The sequence below is a fragment of the Sturnira hondurensis genome, unplaced genomic scaffold (assembly GCF_014824575.4).
Source record: "Sturnira hondurensis isolate 20B ecotype Veracruz unplaced genomic scaffold, ASM1482457v3 Scaffold0020119, whole genome shotgun sequence".
Lineage (NCBI taxonomy): Eukaryota > Metazoa > Chordata > Mammalia > Chiroptera > Phyllostomidae > Sturnira > Sturnira hondurensis.
The window spans coordinates 3,783,127-3,803,685 of record NW_028092750.1 but is presented as its reverse complement, the minus strand read 5'-3'; the positions used below and the strand labels follow the sequence as shown (position 1 = coordinate 3,803,685).

At 45.3% G+C, this 20,559-nt stretch overlaps 1 long non-coding RNA gene across 1 annotated transcript; it reads left to right on the top strand.

Moving 5' to 3' along the window:
- Window positions 1-661: 661 nt before the first annotated feature.
- Window positions 662-2,115, top strand: LOC118975000 (uncharacterized). Its single transcript, XR_005063988.1, has 2 exons — window positions 662-718; window positions 1,794-2,115. It is a non-coding gene; the product is annotated as an uncharacterized LOC118975000 (long non-coding RNA).
- The last annotated feature ends 18,444 nt before the right edge of the window (window positions 2,116-20,559 follow it).

Sequence of the window (20,559 nt, the reverse complement as noted above, 5' to 3'; positions counted from 1 at the left end):
TATATGAGTGCAATCATCGGCCATTCCGAGCAAGCTCCTGCTGCTTGCTGTTCCCTCTGCCCAGATGGCCTTCTGGGTACCTTCTTGGCCACTGCCCTCCTTCTATTCAGGTCTCTGCTCAAATACCATTCTATCCAAGAGGCTTCCCTGACAACACTTCCTGAAGTAGCATCTCTCCCCTGTCATGCTTACTTGGCCCAGTTTTTCTTCAAGGCCCTTATTACCTCCTTCCATAGAATTAGCTCATTTATTTACCGTGGAGCTCACCTTTCCCTCCCATGTGAAGGAAGCCCCATGTGATAGGACCTTCCAGGTGTGCACTTTGATCTGTCCCATTGTTGAACAAAAGGCTTTCACAGAAGAAAGCTTTCCTAGAAGAAAGGGTTTACTGAGCCAAATGCTGCCAGAAAAGAACCAGGTCCTGGGGCACGAAATGTAAACAACCCACAGCAGGGCTGGTGCTAGAGCAGGTGCATCGGGGGGTGGGGCTTTTGTACACTGTGTTTATGCATTGGTTACAGGTGTGCGGGTGGGAAAAGGTGAAGCAGGGGCAGTTCTGCGATAGGCGAACGGGCTGTAAGGGAGAAATACTTACTCTTTTTGATTGGTGGCAAGCAACAGCCCTGGAAGTTCATGTCCATGCAGGAAGTGCTGGCACCTGGTGGTCACTGCAGACATTGGCTCAAAGCCCCTCATTCAAGAATATGAGCAGTCTTCGGTGAGTCAGCCCTCGGTTTTCACTGCTTAACTACTTTTCTCTCTTTCGCTCACCCTCCAGCCTGCTGTAATTTAATGAGGACACCTCAACATTTTTCTCTTGCCACCATGGGCCCAGAACAGTGCCCAGCACACCGAAGGAGTTTAACAGGAGTTGAATAAATACGTGAATGAGTCTTCCCTCGCATAACCACTTAGTGATGCCTATTCTCTCCAAAGCTTTACTCATGATCCCCTGAGCTGGGCGTCATCTGTAGGTCTCTTAGAGGGCCTCGCATATGTGCTGATGACGTGGAGCCCCCGAGGCTCTCTACAGAGGTCCCCTCTCTAAATTAGTTTGTAACAGCATCACTTCAAAGGAGAATTCTATTGGGGAAAGTCAGGTGGGTGGAAATTAATTGTAAGCAAAGTGCCCTGGGACAAGGGTTCACACACACACTTGTGTGCATGCACACACAATCACACACACTTGTACAGCAACAATTTAGCCTCTTGGGTAAATAGTTTGTCAACAAGTCAAAAATATGTTCTATTTATCTTCTGAAACACGTCTTTTAGCTTTTAAAAATGTTTTAAATAAGGACCAAAAAAGTTCAACGCCGTAGGGACCCTCATTGAAACTAGTTGGTAGATTCATCATTTAAAAGTAGATCATCCACAATGTAGAAACTGGTTAAACACAAAGCAAAATAGAACAGATCTCAAAATGCATGCATTCATGTAACCACTTTATATTTTAAAGATACAACTTGATAAAATTTCAATTATGTTGATTTTTAAAAAAATTTTCAAATCCCTAAATGACATCATAGCAAGTTACAAAATTATCTACTGGCAAACATGCTGTGTATAGTTAACAACTCCCTGATTCAACCGATGATCTTATTTTGAGAGAGTTCTCTATTGGGTTGTATCCTATAAGTTTAGTCCACGTTGGGACTCGGCCTTTACTCCATTACTCAGCGTATATCAGCGTATTGCAGATATAATCACGGTGTGTCTGTTGTGTTTGTGTTTTAGAGGAACGGAGGTAAAAGTAAATTAGCCTAAACATTTGCACCTTTCTCTCTTCCGAGCATTTTTCCCCGTGCTCAGTTGCTGGAGTCTTCTGAAGACCATGCACTTGTGAGCCCTGACGTGAGCCTTGGAGCTGAGACGCCGGCCTAAAGAGGAATGTCGGCAGCCACTCTGCCACCAGCCACGGGCTCACTTGCCGAAAGCCAGGCCACCGCCGCCCCACCCCCTGCTCCAGGGCCCTTTGTTTTAGAGACTGAGGTTGATTTCAACGACTGACCATTTGGGCCACTGTTTTTTCCCTCCAGCACTTTAAATTCACCAGTAAAATGACCCACCATACCCTAGGCCCTGATCTGGACCCTAATAAAAACAGAGCCCCTCTCTCTTTCTCTGTGACCTCACCATGTGCCCCCAGGTCTGCCATGTAATTTCCAGTCCTTGTGAGTAGTAAACCTTTGTTTTTTTCCCCAAAGTTTACCAACGGTTATTGCTGAGGGTGCTTGATAATCATAGTGAGAACCATGAAGGCCAGTTCTGCCACAGCACTGGTTATCCACAGGCTAAGGCCGAGGCGCAAAACTTTTTGGCTCCCCTCTAACAGCCTATTTCTTTCTCTGTCCACTCAGTAAATAGTTCCTGGGCCCCACTGCGCACCTGCTTTAGGAATCTGGGTTATATTCGTGATGATAACTAGGGAAAAACCTCTGCCCTATAGGCGCTTAGTTTTTCTTATGGGGAGACACACAACTCCATGTGTGATACTTGTTTTCTCTTGTTGCACAACCAAGGCTGCACACCTAGCAGCTTCAAACAGCACCCGTTTGTTGTCTCGTGGTGCTTGTGGGCCAGGAGTCAGTGCACAGCCCCTGGCTCCCGGGAGTCCCAATCCAGCTGTGGAAAAGAAAAGACACGAGAAAAGGCTGCTAATGATTCAAGACTTTAGATAGTGAAAACAACAAACAAACACACATGACCTTAAAAACTTTTTAAAAAAGGTATATCAACTTAAGATCATTCAATTGGTTTAGGGACAAAGGGCCACCTCTGTATTTTCCAGTGTACCTGGCCCAGGCTGGAATCTCCACTGCTGCGGGCCCACTGGGATCGCATGTTGAAGGGGGACCATAGTCACATGGAGAGTGGGGATCCTGCTGGAGGAGGTCTGTGCAGAAGGCTGCAAAGATACACTTGAAACTAATTTCCATCCCAGACAGCTGGGATGTGCTCCTGTTTCGGTGTTTAAAGGCATAGACCCTCCAGTGTTAAAATAAAAATCAGTCCTCAGAAATACTTCATTTCCTAAGGTTCTGAACATTCAAAATCTGACGGTGTGTTGAGGCTGGGAGGAGAAAAAAGGTGCCTGGCACCGGAGGGAAGCCATCGTCGCTCTGACCCCGCCCCCACATACAACGTCACAACCCAGCGACTGAGTTGCCCTGCTCTGGTGAAAACCTAGGGCTCCGTTCCTGCTACTTAACAGGCACGAACAGCCCAAAAGATGGTGCAAGAACTCAAAGTCCCAGAGCCAATAACTCTAAGCGACCAACAGATTGCCAGCCTCTCAGAAGCCCAATTTAAGACACTATTTATCAGGATGCTCACAGAATTGGTAGATTATAGTCACAAATTAGAGGAACATAGTCACAAATTAGAGGAACATATGAAGGCTAAACTAATTGAAATGAAGGGAGATGCACAGGAAACCAATAGTGATGGAAAGGAAACTGGGACTCAAATCAATGGAATGGACCAGAAGGAAGAACAAAACATCCCACCAGAAAGGAATGAAGAAATGAGAATTCAAAAAAATGAGGAGAGGCTTAGGAACCTCCAGGACATCTTTAAACGTTCCAACATCCGGATTATAGGGGTACCAGAAGGGGGAAAGAAACAGCCACGAGTGGAAAACTTATTTGAACAAATAATAAAGGAGAACTTCCCCAGTCTGGCAAAGGAAATAGACTTCCAGGAAATCCAGGAAGCTCAGAGAGTGCCAAAGAAGTTGGACCCAAGAAGGAACACACCAAGGCACATCATAATTACATTAGCCAAGACTAAAATGAAGGAGAGAATCCTAGAAGCAGCAAGGGATAAGGGGACAGTCACCTACAAAGGAGTACCCATCAGACTGTCAGCGGATTTCTCAAAAGAGACCTTACAGGCAAGAAGGGGCTGGAAAGAAGTATTCCAAGTCATGAAATCCAAAGACCTACAGCCAAGATTGCTTTATCCAGCAAAACTTTCATTTAGAATGGAAGGACAGATAAAGTGCTTCTCAGATAAGGTCAAGTTCAAGGAGTTCATCATCAACAAGCCCTTATTATATGAAATGCTAAAGGGACTTATATAAGAAAAAGAAGATGAAAAATATGAAGAGTGAAAGGACAGCAAACACACAGTTATTAACAACCACACCTAAAACAAAAGCAAACCAGAGGACAGCTAGATCAGGAGTGGAACAATAGAAATGAAGAACACATGGAGGGTTAGCAACAGGGGAGTGGGAGGAGGAGAAGGGGGGAGAAGGCACAGAAAATAGCATAGATGGTAGGTAGAAAATAGATAGGGGGGAGCGCGAGAATAGTGGGGGAAATATAGAATCTAAAGAAATTGAGACACGTGGTTATAAACTAAGGGGGCAGAATAGTGGGGGAGGGAGTGTGCGGGTGGAGGGGAATGAAGGGGGTAATAGAACAACTGTAATGGTATAATCAGTAAACTATATTTAAAAAATTTAAAAAAAAAGAAAAACTTAAAAAAAAAAAAGGTGCCTGGGACCGATCAGAGAGGAGTTCCGCCAGTCTAGGTGTCCCGCACTAGTTGAGCCTGTAACCTCTGTCCCACTTCCTGGTGGCTGTGTAGGTTTAAGGCACTACTTCCACTTTCTCCTTAAATTATTTTTCACTTTTTTAAAGACAAGTGACAGCATGATTCACACAATGACTTCCCTCCCCCACAATGCCTTAGGAAAAAGCCTAGATGAAAAAAGTAATTTCTGCAGCAATTGAGGGGTAGGCCAGGATTAGCTTATTGACTTGTGAAATTCCTCTTCTCCTTCCCATTTGGCGTTTTTATTCTAAAATGGGCAGAGTTGGGTGGAATGTATGTGAGCATTTATGTTCTGATTAATGTCCACCCCCAACAAGTCCCACCCCTGTAATCTGAGGGACAGGGTGTATCCGGCGATAGGCAGTTTGAATGGCAGCTTTAATCAGGATGTGAATACTCTGGAACTCATAAAATATTTTGTTTCTAATTGCAGAAAGTAAACAATTATTGTAGGTTAGACTATAGAAATGAAAAAGATATATTAATAGTAAAAGAGGCATTGGAGCTCAGAAACGCTACTGTACGCTCAAGTCATAGTCGCCTACACTCAGCAAGCCTCCGTTTCCTCATCTGTGAAAAGGAGATAAAGAATATATACTTTACCTTTTTTCTAGGCTTATTTTGAGGATGAAGTGAGCAATATTTTGTAAGTTTGCTTTACTATAAGGATTATTTGAGTAACTTATTTAAAAATATATCTATTACCCAAATTCTTGTGCTTTCCAAAGAAGTGAGTGCAGTAGCCCCCTTATCCATGAGAGGCATGTTCAAGACCCCCTGTGGGGCCTGAACTCATAGATGGTACCAAACCCTACAGTGTGTACCATGTGCTATGTTTTTCCCTATGGATACACAGCTTTTCCCTTAAAGGAGGCACTTTACGGCTTCTCTTCGGCACATCCAAATTGCCAACATGAGTACTCTTGTGCTTTGGGGGGCCTTTATTTTCTTTTTCATTGAATTAATAGGTTTTTAATTTTTTAACTTTTTAAAAATTTAATTTAAATCATTTTTTTTCTTTTTCAATTACAGTTGACATACAATATTATGTCAATTTCAGGTGTATGCACTAGTGTTTGGACATTATATGACTTTCTGAATTCTCATCCTGATAAATCTCATACCCATCTGACACCACACATAGTTATTAGAATATTACTGATTATATTCTATGCGCTGTACTTTACACCCCTATGACTATCCCGTAACAACTAATTTGTAGTTCTTAATCCCTTTACCTTTCTAACCCATTTCCCCAATCACCCTCCCATCTGTCAATCATCAAAATGTTCTCTGTATCTATGTCTCTTTCTGTTCTGTTTGTTTGTTTTTGTTTTTTAGATTCATTGCTTATAGATATGTATGTATGTATGTATGTATGTATTTATTTATTTATTTAAAAATTTTATTTACTTATCTTTAGAGAGGAAGGGAAGGAGAGAAGGAGAGAAACATCAATGTATGGTTGCCTCTCGTGAGTTTCCTGCTGGGAATTGGCCTGCAACCCAGGCATGTGCCCTGACTGGGAATCGAACTGCGATTGTGTGGTTCACAGGCCTGTGCTCAATCCACTGAGCTACACCAGCCAGGGCTAGATATGCATTTATTGACATTATACTGTTCACATTTTTAATCTTTTTTCCTCCTTCTTAAAGAAGACCCTTTAACATTTCATATAATACTGGTTTGGTGAAACCAGTAATACTGTGATGGATTCCTTTAGCTTTTTCTTGTCTGGTAAGCTCTTTATATGTCCTATGATTCTAAATGATAGGTTTTCTGGGTAGAATAATCTGGTTGTAGGATCTTGCTTTCCATCACTTTGAGTATTTCCTACCAATCCCTTTGTCCTGAAGAGTTTCTGTTGAGAAATCAGATGACAGTCTTATGGGAGCTCCCTTGTAGGTTACTAACTGCTTTTCTCTTGAGGCTTTTAAGATTCTCTTTGTCTTTAACCTTTTGTCTTTTAGTCTTGGGATTCACTGCACATCCTGGTGTTGTATGTTTATTTCCTTCACCAGGATAGGAAAGTTTTCTGTCATTATCTTTTCAAAAAAGTTCTTCAATTCCTTCCTCTCTCTCTTCTTACAGTACCCCCATGATGCGAATGTTAGTATGGTTGAAGTAGTCTCAGAGGCTTCTTACACTATCCTCACATTTTTTGGTGCTGTTCTGATAGGATGCTTTTTGCTTTTTTATATTCCAAATCACAAGTTTTTATTTTTGGATTCATTTACTCTACTGTTGATTCCCTATAAATTCTTCATTTCAGTTAGTGCATTCTTCATTTCTGAGTGGTCCTTTTTTATACTGTTGAAGTTTTCACTCAGTTCACAGAGCATCCTTATAACCAGTGTTTTGAACTCTGTAGATTACTTGTCTCCATTTTGTTTAATTATTTTTCCAAAATTTTACTCTGGTTTTCATTTTGGCCATTTTTCTTTGTCTCCTCATTTGGCAGCCTCCATGTATTTGTTTCTATGCATTAAGTAGAGCTGCTATGTCTCCTGGGCTTGGCATAATAGCCTAATGTAGTAGGTGTCCTACATACGGCCCAGTGGCACAGCCTCACTGATCACCTAAGCTGGGTACTCCAGGTGCACCCCCACCATCCATTTGGGTTGTGAACATCCTTGGTTCTGTAGTTGAGCCTTGATTGCTGTTGACACGTCAATGGGAGGAATTTACCTTCAGGCTGATGGGCTATAAGGACTGGCTGCAGCCACTGTGGAGAATCAGCTGTGCAGGGGCCCACCCCTAGAGCAGTACTTACTTCAATGGGGCTCTGGTGCCCACTGAGTTTGCCCCTAGAATATGTAGCTTATGGAGGTGGTTGTGTGGTACTTTGATGTAGTTTGAAGCTGTCCACTGTATGCACTGGCTCTGGGACTTCCCAGGAGTTGCAGGCAAAGGTCAGCTACTGTTTTATTCTGCCCGGGACCACCTGCCAAGAACTACAGAGCAATCTGAAGATGACTGCTACTTGTGCTGGGCTTGGAGGTGCCTAAGTGAGGTCAAGCAGCAAACTGAGGCTGGCTATTGCTAGTGGTGAGCCTGGCTGGGACCACTTATCTAGAGGTATGTGTACTGAAGCCAGATGCTGCTTGTTTCAGAGATTTAGGCAAGTCTGAATTATGAGCCAAAATAGGCCATCTATATGGAAAAGCCACTGGAAACACCTTGAGTGGACCTGAAGGTTGGGTGGGGCTGGGTCTCAGGGAATTTTCAGGGTGGGGCAATAAGTACGAGACAGGTTGATGGAGACATAGATATGGCACTTGCCTGCTGGCTCTGTTAGAGGAGGCTCAGAAAAGGAACATTGGCTTCTGACAGCACTTTGGTCTGTGAAATCTGCCCCACTAGTTTTTGCCCTGATGCCAGACAATTCAGTTTCTCCCTGTATTCTCTGGTGCCTTTCAAGCTTCTTCCCTGGAACTGGAGCTCAGAGAGAGTGTATTTGAGTAAGTCTATGAGTGGGTCCTTTAAGAGGAACTTCCTGGGACTCCAGCTTCTCTCTGTCTCACTCAGCCACAATCCCTGCTGGTTTTTACAGCCAGAGGTTATGAGGACTTCTCTTCCTGGCCCTGGAACCCTGGGCTGGGGGTTTGGTGTGGGGCTGGGACCCCTCACTCCTCAGAAAGCATCTCTGCAACCAAGATATCCCTCCCAATTATCTGCTACAGGTGTCTGTGGGACCAGCCTGTTCTTGTCTCTGCCATTCCTACCAGTCTTGATGTGGCTTCTTCTTTAAATTCCTAGTTGCAGGACTTCCATTCAGCTAGATTTCAGGCAGTTCTTAATGATGGGTGCTCTGAAGTGTAGTTGTAATTTTGATGTGATTGTGGCCTCGAAGAGGTGATTACCCTGTTTACCTGCGCTGACATCTTGACTGGAAGACTGAGGGCATTATTAAGAGTCAAGTAAAGTAAGGGTGACTTGATCCCAGCCCTTTGCTACCAGTCAAAATGATAACTGAGACTACTGACTACTGACTACTGATCCCAGCCCTTTGCTACCAGTCAAAATGATAACTACTAAGTGATCAGGGAGGATCTGCAGGGCGCATGTTGGACAAAGGGAGAATTCATACTGTCCCCCCTCCCCCGTAGGATATTCACAGTATGTGAATGATTATGTGTAAAATAACTAAAGGACACCTGATAATTAAAAATGAGAGATATATCCCTGCTTGTTATGGCTCAGTGGATTGACTACAGGCCTGTGAACCAAAGCATTGCTGGTTCAATTTCCAGTCAGAGCACATACCTGGGTTGTAGGCCAGGTTCCCAGTGGGGGATGCACAAGAGGCAACCACATATTGATGTTTCTTTCCCTCTCTTTCTCCTCTCCTTCCCCTCTCTCTGAAATAAATAAATAAATAAAATCTTTAAAAAACAATGAGAGATATAAGTAAATATATATAAACATTTGATAAGGGAGATACTAGTGTGGACAAGAGCAGTTACAAAAAGCCTCATGGAGACTATTCTTTTCAAAATTTTATTTATTGTTTAAATACTCAACCAAAATATGTTTATAGATTTTAGAGAGAGAGGAAGGGGGAGAGAGGGAAGGATAAACATCAATGAGAGAAACATTGACTGGTTGCCTTTGTACCCACCCCGACTGGGGATTGGACCCGCAGCCTAGATATGCGCCCGCACTGGGAATCAAACTTGCAGTGTGTTGGTGTATGGGACAGCACTCTAACCAACCAAGCAGCTAGGCCAGGGCCGCCTTTTTTATTTTTAATAATAAAAGTTTATTATTTTGTAATAAAACAAGCAACACATGTATTTAAAAAGTCAGTAGGATCCAACAGTAAGCAATAGAAAGTAAATCCTCCTCCTTACTAGCTTCCTTATCATTCCTTTTTATTTTATTTTTAAAAACTTTTTCATTAAATATTTTACTGTTCTATCACAGTTGTCCCACTTTTTCTGGATTCCTTACCATTCCTTTCTCAGAAGTTGACTTAATGAACTCTGCATCTCATTTTCCAGAAATAGCCTTTTGTACACACACACACACATACACACACATACACACACAAAGACAAATACCATGAACACAGCTTCACTTAGCCCTTTTATAACAAGATGTCTCATTAGCATATCCTGTAAATCAATCCATTTTAGTGCGTAGAAATCAATCACATTGTATTTCACATCTGTGGAGTATTTCATGCAGTTACACCATCATTAACTTTATCATTCCTCATACTGATGGACATTTGGGAGTCTTTCATTTTTTGTTGTTAACCACTCACAAAACATCCCTAGGTGAATGTCCTTGCACACACACCTTGGTGGGTGTCTCACGGGCTGTCTGCAGGGTACATTCCTGTTAACAGCAGGACTGAATATGCGCACGTAGAATTTGGAGAGTCAATGCCAAATTATTCTCCTTTTAAGTTGTACTAGTGCAGGAAACTATGTCCCCAAATGAATAAAAATTCAGTTTGTTAACAGCCTCTTTCATCTTTGACCTTTGATAATCAGCCTTTGTAATAATAAGGCTGATTTGCAGACGATTCTGAGATTTGCGTGTGCTTGTTTTTTGCAGTGCTCATGCACGTTTATTGGTTATCTTTCTGTTTGACTTGATTCTATTTAATCATTAAGTCTTTATATTTTAAAAAGACTTCGTTAAACCACATGTCTTACAAATATCACTGCCAGTTATTTTTGTCTTTTGTTACTGTGTTTTTTGTGAAGCTCATATATTTATCAAATAAAATTATCAATATTTTCCTTCATGGCTCCTAGAATTTATTCCTAGCAAAATAATTTTATTTTCCTAAAAGTCTGAAATTTTTTTAAAAAAGATTTTATTTATTTATTTTTAGAGCGAGGGGAAGGGAGGGAGAAAGAGAAGGAGAGAAACATCAGTTGGTTGCCTCTCATGTGGCCCAACCGGGGACCAAACCGGCAACCCAGGCGTGTGCCCTGACTGGGAAGGGAACTGGCAACCCTTCGATTTGCAGGCTGGCACCCAATCCACTGAGCCACACCAGCCAGGGCACTTCTGGAAGATTCTTAAGGCCTATCAGTGGTCCTCAGCTAGGGGTGACTTTGTCCCCAGGGGACATTTGACAACTTCTGCAGGCATTTTTATTTGTCATAGTGGAAGTGGAGTGCCGCTGGCATCCGGTGAGTATTGACCGCAGTTGCTGCTGAACACCCTGCAATGCACAGGGCGGCCCCCTCAGAAAGAACTATCTGACCCCAAATGACAATAGTGCCAAGACTGAGCATCCCTTTACTAGAAGGATCATAGGGCAAGCCAACTATAATCAGCAAGCAATTTAAGAGGCCAGTGTGGGCACAGGGGGCTCTGACTGTGCCTTAATCCAGCTCCAGTTGGCCTTCTCTCCCAGAGTCTTCTGTGTGGAAGCAGAGCGGAGCCACTGAAGCCTGGAGGGTCCTGGACTGGCTCCCAAAATACCTCCTGGCAAAGGAATTGTTATTAAGTGGTTTGCATGCTTCATACTTCGCTATGTTAATTAAAACAAACACACACAAATTCCCCAATCCTTTCATCCAGAAAATGTTTTGAGAAATTCTTGCCCCTAAACTTTTTTCAGAAATAAAAGCTTGTTTAGTGTTTAAACATTCAGAATTAGGGAAACCACACTGGGCTGATTGTAGAAAGGTTGTGATTCAATGCATATGGGTGGCTTTTCTGGTCTTGAGAAAAATGAATAGCATTTCCTTCTAAGGAACCACATCTTGGAAAACACGACACCTCCCACTTGTCTAAGTGGCCCCTGATCCCGGGCCTCTAACACAACACTTAGCACGATACATGCAGTAGTAAGCGCCGCATGAATAAAGGTGCGTGGATGAACAGTATGGGGATAGTTACAAAGATGTAACTATTATATTTGAAATAATTTAACAATATGAATCAAGAACAACAACTAACATTTATTTTGCACTTAATATGCGTAAATACTCAGCGTGAGTTATTTTTTGACTCCTTATGAAAAAGAGGTGATGAGGTTGGCACCATTATCACACATGAGGAAGTACAGCCCCGCAGGAAGTGGGTTGCCACAGACACCCAGCTAGTGACTGGACGGCAGGGACTCAGGCAGCCTGTCCCCTGAGCCCGTCAGTGGAAACCCTGGGCTGTACTGACGCTGCTACTCCTATTAATGACACACAATTCCCACCCTCTGTGGCCTTGAGGGATTAGCATATAGGACCCCGTTTTGTAGCCATGGAATTTGAGGCTGGGAATGTGGACAAGCATGAGGTCCTGTGTCTGTTGAGTCCTGGCACTGGGTCTAGAAGCCTGTTGGCCCCTGTTACATGTCATGGTCTGTGTCAGTCATCGATTTATCGCCTCAGCTCAGAATCCGTCCTTCATTGCTCTGGGTAAATGAAGCAGGATCCTGTGAATGCCTCTCCTTTGTTGGCGGGCACAATGCTGACTTTGTTGGTGGAAGGTGCTGGAGGGGCCTGTCAGGAGGAAAGGGTTTTTCTCTTCCTGGTCCAGGCCCCAGATGTGTGTGTTCTGCCCACACCTGACTGCTGTGTGAACGGCCCTTCGCTGCCCGGCCCTCACGGGGCCTGGTGACCAGCAGCCTTCCTCAGTGACTCCTCGGAAGCTTTGCAGTGAGTTCCGAGACTCCCGGGGGACAGCTCTCCCTGGCGCCCCAGAGGGCAGGTGCCCAGCAAGTTCTGCCAGCATGTGACCTCAGCAACTTCATGTCCATCCAGAGAGTCTTGACTGCCCTCTAGGACGTCAGAATCTCAGCCTTAGGATGGCGACTGCTCGTTATATCTGCAAACTTTATAGTCTTTGGAGCTCTTTTTCCTCCTTACTAGCCAGTTCCCCATAACTTCAGTGTCATGTTATAGTAAATAACTCCTTATTTTAAACATTCCCTGTCCACACAACCGTGTGACTTTTGTCTCCTGGTTGGCTCCTGACTGACGCGGGTTGCTTCCCTCCGGAGAATCTGACTGCAGTGATGAGACTGGAACACTGCCCGGCACCCCATAAACATGAGCAAGGGCATCATAGGGCCGGGGACAAAGGAAGGTTGCTCTTGTCTTGTTTCTTGTTTGCCATCGAAGTTTCATGGAACGCAGGAGGAGAGGATCGATCACACTGCGCTTTTTGTAAGTGGTGCCTGTGAAACGTACAAATGTTGTTATGGGCTCTAAACATTTGAAGTCTTTTTTTATTTCTAAACGATGTTTCAGGTAGATCTCTAAGTACAACATCCAGCATCCAGTTCTGTGACCATCCCGTCAACTGATTTCGATCATTTTTCATCCCAGTCTGTTCCCTCTCCCAGGAACCATTTGACCATCAGCTCTCAGGCCAATGATACTTCCTCACATGCACACGGCAGCTTCACACAGGCCACAAAACCATCAAAGCAGCTGCTGGGATGACAATTGTAAGTTACTGTCCTCACTTTAGACAAGCAAACCTGTCTCTGACAGAGTCCAAGGGCTCTCAAAGGGGCAAATGACAGACAGCAAAGCTGCATCGAGGACTGAGAGCCGAGTCTCCAAGTCCACTGTTCATCTCCCATTGCCTCCCCCACATCTGTTTCCTGGACAGCAGCTTTATCCTCTGCTGAGGAACTTCAAAGATCAGCAAGTGGAAGTGTGTGGGGACGAGTTGGGAGGCCACAAGGCTCTTGTAGCATCGCTCAAATCACTATCCAGCAGGGGGCACCTCACGGGCTGGACTCCACCCGCCCCCCAGAGGGGGGCTGTCAGAGGCTGGGTGTGAGAGGGCCCTGGAAGTGCTGTTGCCCTGTCTGACCAGACTCTGGAGGTCCTTCCCCCGCGCGGAGCCAGGGGCACAGAGGGGGAAGCGAGTGAGTGAGTACGTGGTGTGTGGGGGTGTCAGCCGTCCCCTCTGTCTTGCTTGGGTGCTAGCATGGCTCTGAGGGAGGAGTTGCCTGCCCCCAAGGGGGTGTGCTGGGTCAGGGCTTGGACAGCGGTGGAGAGCCAGCCCCACGGCATCCCTTCAAAGATGGTGGCATGTCGTGCTTTTGTCCCCACTGTCTCTAGGGCACTTACTCCTTGCTGATTATTTTTAGCACCCCTTCTCCTCTGGACTTTAATTATGCGGTCCCCCTGTGAGGTCCCCCTCAGACAGCAGGGTGGAGTGCAGTGAGCATGCGCTCTTTCTAGAGCAGCAGTTTGAGGAGAACAGTTTGATGTTCTTCGAGTTTCCCTCATTTTGTGAAGACAATTCTTTCTTCTTATTTTCACTTCTGATTTCATTTTTCTCCTCACCAGCACCTCCATCCAAGGTGTCAGAGGTCAAACTCGGATCCATTCTCTAATCCTGTGGTCCTTCTAAAGTACCTAAGGACACACTGACAGATGAATAAATAGATGAATAAAGAAATAGATAAAACCCAATTTTATTTAGTTTTTAGCTTAATTTTATTTATTTATTTATTTTACTATATTTTTTCCATCACCATTTATCCCCCCATACCCTCTCCCACATTCCCCCAATGGCAATCACCACACTGTTGTCTGTGTCCATGAGTTCTTTCTTTCTTCTTTCTTTTTTGCTCAATCCCTCCACCCCATCCCCCAACATCTCCCGCCAACAGCTGTCAGTCTGCTCTCTATCTGTGAGTCTGTCTCTATTTTGCTTGTTAGTTCAGTTTGTTTATTCAATTCCACACATGAGTGAAATCATATGGTATTTGCCTTTCTCTGACTGGCTTATTTCACTTAGCATAATACTCTCCAGGTCCACCCAGGCTGCCGCAAAAGGTAAAATTGCCTTCTTTTCTACGGCTGAGTAGCGCTCCGTTGTGTAAATGGACCACAGCTTTTCATGCACCCATCTGCGGGCCCCGCCTTCGGCACAACCTGGAGACTCTGCTTCTCTGACTGTGCGTCCTGCTGGGTGTCCCTGCCCCTACAGCAACTCACGCTTTGCTCCTCTGGGGGCTCAGGGCAGGCCGTCCCCAAATATGCCAAAGCAGCATATTGGCCATTTTGAACTAAATTTATTTGAAAAATAACTGGTAAAAAAAGAGCATTCTGACCCCCCTTTATCTCCCTGACCACAGGAAATAAATCTCCCCACGAAAGGCACCCTCCCTGTGCCTGGCAACTGGGAGAGACACCTTGGAGAACTCAGGGCCCAGAAGTCTGTGTAAACAAGCCTGATTATTATGATTATTTTTACTAATGTGCCACCTAGGCCCAAGCTTTACTTAGATTCCTTACTAGTTAACCACCCAGAGCTAAGTTTCTTTGTCCTTTCAAGAGCTCACAAAGTCATTGTCAAACCCCTTGCCTCCAGCTTCCTGCTTAGCACTTCCATGATCTGACCAGGCTCCCCACGGGCTCTTCCCCCATGGGCTCCGCCACCAAGTGTCTGAGCTTTGGGGAGGTTGTCACCTTGACCAGGATTGACGGGCAGCTCCAGCTCCCACAACAGCTCCTCCTGCTGCCTGGCTGCTCGCCGCACCCCCACCCATACCTCAACCTGCTCCAGGTGTGTTTGGGATGTTTGGGGTAGAAGACAGGTGCAAGTGAAGGATAATTGTTGACAGAAAGTAGAGGAGTAACTAATGAAGGAGCTTGGCTACTGTTTAGCTCAGAGTTTCGCTCCCTTCCTTCTTTTCCTGCCTGCGTTGGAAGGAAGAGAAAAGCAGGATTTCATTTTTGGTTTTGTTTTAATCATAAATGATGATTGATTGTCAGCTGGATAAAAATCAGGTAAAATGTTTATTATAGATGAATGTTGTAACCCTCATTTTACTGATTGTTCATTCAGAAAAGCAAGTAGGTCTGTGTTCCAGAACCCCCTGTGGGTTCAGAAGGGGCCGTGGGCAGCTGTCGGGGGGCCTGGATGGGCTTTCCGATCTGCTGTCCACTAGTCCGGTGAGCTGAGCGTGACGTGGACCCTCACGGAACGGCCTTGTCTCCATCTACAAAGGGGGGCACACACTTCCCACCTGTTCCTATTGGTTCAAATGAGGGGACTTCTATATTGTAAGGCGCCCTATAAATCTAAGATGATAGGACTGTTTACCATTAGGTGAATACATTTCACGTATCATGAGTGCAAATACATTCTATTTAGCTTGCATATCACATACTAAATTTCCATTTCTCCCAAGACCAGAGGAGACCTTCTTTCTGCTTTTTTAAAAATGTTTTTCAATTCCATTTGTCATGATTTTAGAGTAGTTTCAGGTGTACAGCATAGTGGTTAACCCTCTCTCTACTTTCAAGGTTTGTTTCCGACCCAAGAGGAGAACTGCAATTGCCGGGCTCAAGAACGCTCAGCAGAGGCTGCCAGAAACAGAACCCTCTGTCTTGGTCTGAACACAACCAACCTGGGATAGGTAGGACACGATACTATGTTTCAGGCCAGCGGCTTGTCGGTCGCCTTCTTATCCTGGAGGTCTGCAGATCATGGCCGATGTGACCGTGGACCACAGGCCGGCAACCACTGGCTTTATTGCCGGGGAGGACCCGTCTTTGCTGTGTCCGGGGCACTGAAGTAACAGACAGACGTGTGGGGAAAATCGAGGCAGCTACGGCTTGCTGTTGGTTTGCATTGTTTCTTGACTGGGGCAGAGTTTGGCCGATGTATTTTAATCAGGCCCTCTTTCACCTAAAATGTCGAGTCTCTAGCTTTCCTTGCCAACGATAATGAAATTCCTTTATCGGGGCTCTTGGGGGAGGAATGGCCATATAGTCTAGGAGCATTTGGCTCAGCAGGATGAATTGTGAAATGATTTTCAGGGAACATCCAGCGATACCCTGTTTGGATGGAGAGTGGATTTTTTTTTTTTTTAGTCGAAAAGTGAATCTTACAAAATCAGGCCAATTCTCTATGCTCTTTCTAGCTCACTTCCCCTGTGGGCAGGGGAGAAGCGTGGAGTTACCGGAAGCACCTTCATGCTCCATAAGAAGCAGAGAAAATGGGTTTCTCAGAGGGTGCGGTAGCCCCACGGTAGCCTCTCCAATCAGTGCGTCGTCACGTCAGAGCTGCGTGCCTCTGACACACGAGGCGTTTGCCTGTGGTCTCTCTGGGCTCGGGGCTTCTTCTTGGCTCTCTTCCTGCTGTCCTCTGGTTTCCTTAGCCCGCACAAAACAAAGATTTTGAAAGAGGCCTTGGACTTCTACACACTCCACCAGATTGTGCAACCTACTCAGTTTTGAGAGAGAACACACAGCCAGGGATTGCCAGTCGCAACATGGAGACAGTGATGTCAGACCTGAGACCCTGATTCCGGCTCTGGTCCTCTCAGGCTTGGGCATTCCTGCAGCCTCCTCCCCAGTTCACCGGCCTGTTCCGCCTACCCTGCAGAGCCCTGCCGAAGCCATCATCCTGGACCACCAGTCCCCTGGGCTCCCTGCCCTGCCGCCAAGGAGGCGGAGCCAGCTCCCCAACCTGGCCCCGGCAGCTCCTTACACCCTAGACTCCGCACACCTCTCCTTCTTTAGCTCCCATTTCCTGTCCTGCTGCCCGACTCCTGCTCCCTGTCATTTGGGCTTTGCTCAAGGTGTCCATTTCTGGCTTTCCTAAGATACATTTCTGAGCTCCTTGCCAACCAGAAATCAGCTCCTTCTTGAGAGTGGAGCTCAAACGCTGTGGCTCCCTCAGCACCTTCCCTCACCCAGAGTGATGTCTTCGGCCTCACGGTTCAGGACTTTTTGTTGTTGTACTTATCACTTCCACCAATCAGTCCATCTCCCATAACTGTGATCTTCAATAATGTTATGGTCCAAAGCTTTGCTTCCCTCCAAACTTCATATGTTGATGTGCTAACTGGCATGTGATGGAATTTGGAGATGGGGACTTGGAGAGATAATTAGGATCAGATGAGGTGTGGAGACAGGCCCCCTGGCTTGATGAGATTAGTTCTTGTATAAGATTAAGATATCAGAGGCCTCCCTGTTTTCCCCAAATCCCTCCTCCCTCCCTCTCCCTGCCCCGTCCCTCCTCCCCTCTAAACCACATCCCTACCCCACTACTACCACTGTGAGCGTGCAGGACGGAGGAAGGGTCATGTGAGAACACCGTGTGAGATGGTGACCCTCTGCAAGCCCGGGAGAGGGTGCTCAGGGCCCCATCCTGCTCACACCCTGATCTTGGACTTCGAGCCTCCAGAACTGGGAGATGGTAAATCTGTTGTTTAAGCTCCCAGGTTGCGGTGTTTTTCATGGCAGTCTGAGCTTAGACAGATAATAGTTCAAGTCTTTTACTGTCACTTTTTCTGTTGTTTTCCTCCCTACCTTCCCAACAGGCTAGCTCTCTGTTCCTGAGAGCAAGGGTCTCAGGCACCATGTTGGGCACCACGGGGTTCGATATTCAGAATGTGAGTTGATTTCATTTGAGGTCAGCGTGGCATTTCAGGCCAATTGAAGAAAGATCTGTCTACATTTATGAAACTATGTTTTTTGGAAATAATTCAGGAGGTTCGATTTTATATCTTCAAGATCATATTCTAACTAGAATAATGCTTCCTAAAAATATCGTTCTAGAGAACCTCTTCTGAGACTTTAATGTGCAAATAGAAATTACTTGTTGATTCCCTTAGTAATTGGATATGAATGGGTATTGCTTCCTTTTGACAGAACTTGGTTTGCTTCTCATCCTCCTGACATAGGTTGAACCACACACCTGCCATCTCGTCACATGATTTTTTTTTCACAGCAAGAGGTTATAATCGCAAGGTGAAGGTCAGCTTGTCCTGCCTCCTGACCCACTATGATTTCCCAGGCCCCTGAATCAGGATTGTTAAGGCTTAGCAATATATGCATTTTAAAAAATGAGTTATTTTCCCTTATCTGTCCACATTTTGCAAAAAGTTTTATCTTTTCTTAGTGTTCCCACTATATGGGAAAGGAAAAAAAGCAAAAAAAAAAAAAAGTTGCAGATGGTCAATTTCCCGTCCCTCCCCTGCATCTGCAGTGAGGTTCTGACGCTTTCTCTGAAATGTGTCCTGGGACAGTTCTAAGAATAGCAGGAAGAAAGGGACTGACTCCTGGGGATTCACTGCACCTCCATTTAGAAATTTAAGAAGGCTAGGTGACCCAGAGGTCATAGCAATTCAGTGGGGCTGCTGTGTCCTCACTGGGAACAATGATCGATCACAGTGCATTTCCTGTCCTCAGGGGGTGTTGGTGTGCCAGGTACTACCCATAGGAGGGACATCGTGGGACACTCAGCCTGTGGAGGACCTCGCCTGGCCCAGGAGACCTTCCCTCCTCCTGGCTCTATTGCGGTGGCTGCTCTCCCACAATTCTGTCTCCTGCCTCACCCTCTCTGCCTGCTGCTCCCTCTGGCCTCTGTAACAACTGCCCCCAGTGACTGTGCTCAGAATCGTTGTCCAGAAACATTCAGTGGTCCCTTAGGCATCTACAGCATTAATTCCAAATGGCTTCAAAATAGCACTGAAAGTCCTCCATCATTTTTTTCTACTCGAAACTTTCCAGCCTTCTCTCTTATTACAACCTCTCATACATGTCATTCATAACCCCTGGGGGTCTGAATATACTCTAATGCCTTCTACCTTTCCTTCCACGTGTCCTCCCATTCTTTACCAACCTGGACAGTGCTGTGCCATGACTAGGCATATTGGAGTTGAGGCAAAAGAAAAAATGCATACCTCAATACACGCTTGTCAGATATGCTCTCAGATATGGAATCAAAGGCAGAAGTTCATACAAGTCCTGCAAGCAGAACATGTGACTCTTCAAGAAGCTGTGTTGCCCAACCTGCCCATAGGTCACTGTCCACTGTTGGGGACCATTCTGCCTGGTTTCAGGAATTGTAACTACCCCCCATGACTAAGGCTGAGTGAGCGACCTCCGGGATGTGAGCCACGAGGAGACAAAGCTTGTCTCTGGTAGCAAACGCTGCCTCAGCTTACTCCCCTGCCCCCAAAGCTTGGTCTATGTCCTTGATGGGTAAGACTTCTCACACAGAGAGGGGCAACCTAAGCCAGACACAATCACTTGGGAGGCCATCATGGAAGGACTCAGGGGGCTGCGACAAAGAGGGAGCAATGGACTCTTGTCCCCAGGCTATGGTGACATAGCCCGAGTCCCCATTTCCATCTGGGATAAGCACTTCCTGGCTCTAACCCACGTAAGCCTAAAAACCTGTGATGGGGAAGGCAGTGCAGCCCTGTGCTGGAAAGGGCGGGTTCCCCGGGTGACCAGGCCTAAGAAAGAATATGTAAAATCCTGTGAAACCTGCTTTGTTTAGAATGTGCTTGTTTAAATGATAAGGGTCCAAGCAAGAAGTTTATTCCTCAAAGTTTTATGGCTCCTTAGCTATCTGACCCTGACTGAGCATAAGCCCTCATGGTTCTTTGAATGTTATCTATTGTTTGATCCTGTATTCTTGTGCAAACGAATCCAATAAAAGCCCCTTGAGGAAGGGGCTCTTGGTCCATCCCCTTTGAGCAATTGGCCACCTTTCCTCCCCAAGCAGATCATGTCTTGGTAGGATTTACTTTCATCTGTAGCAGACAGGGGGACTTTGCAGGCAAAGTTGCCCCTACAGTCTACCCTCTCAAACTCTCCCAGTCAGGGGGCTGGAGACTTAAGAGCTGCTTGCAAATGACTCTTCCCATTGTCTAAGAAGTCAGGGTAATGAATCAAACAGCCTGTCTCTATGAAAATTTTGATATTTTTTTCATCACAGGCTTTTTGAATGTTTTTATTTTGTAAATATTTAATTAATATGTCACTCATCTCAATCACTGAACTTTTTAGCACTCCTTTACATTTTGCACCCCGGTCAAGTACCTCACTCATCTTACCCTAATGCCCACGCTGAATTTGGCAAACCAGGGCTTCAAGAGTCCTGCTTAGACTCTATTTTCTCTAATAAACCTCAGCCGACTTCCGGCCAAAATGGAGGCATAGGTAGACACACTGTGCCTCCTCCAACAACCAAATAAAATAAGGAAAACAACAATTTAGAAACAAAATAACAACCAAAACTGAGAGAAAATTGAACTGTGTG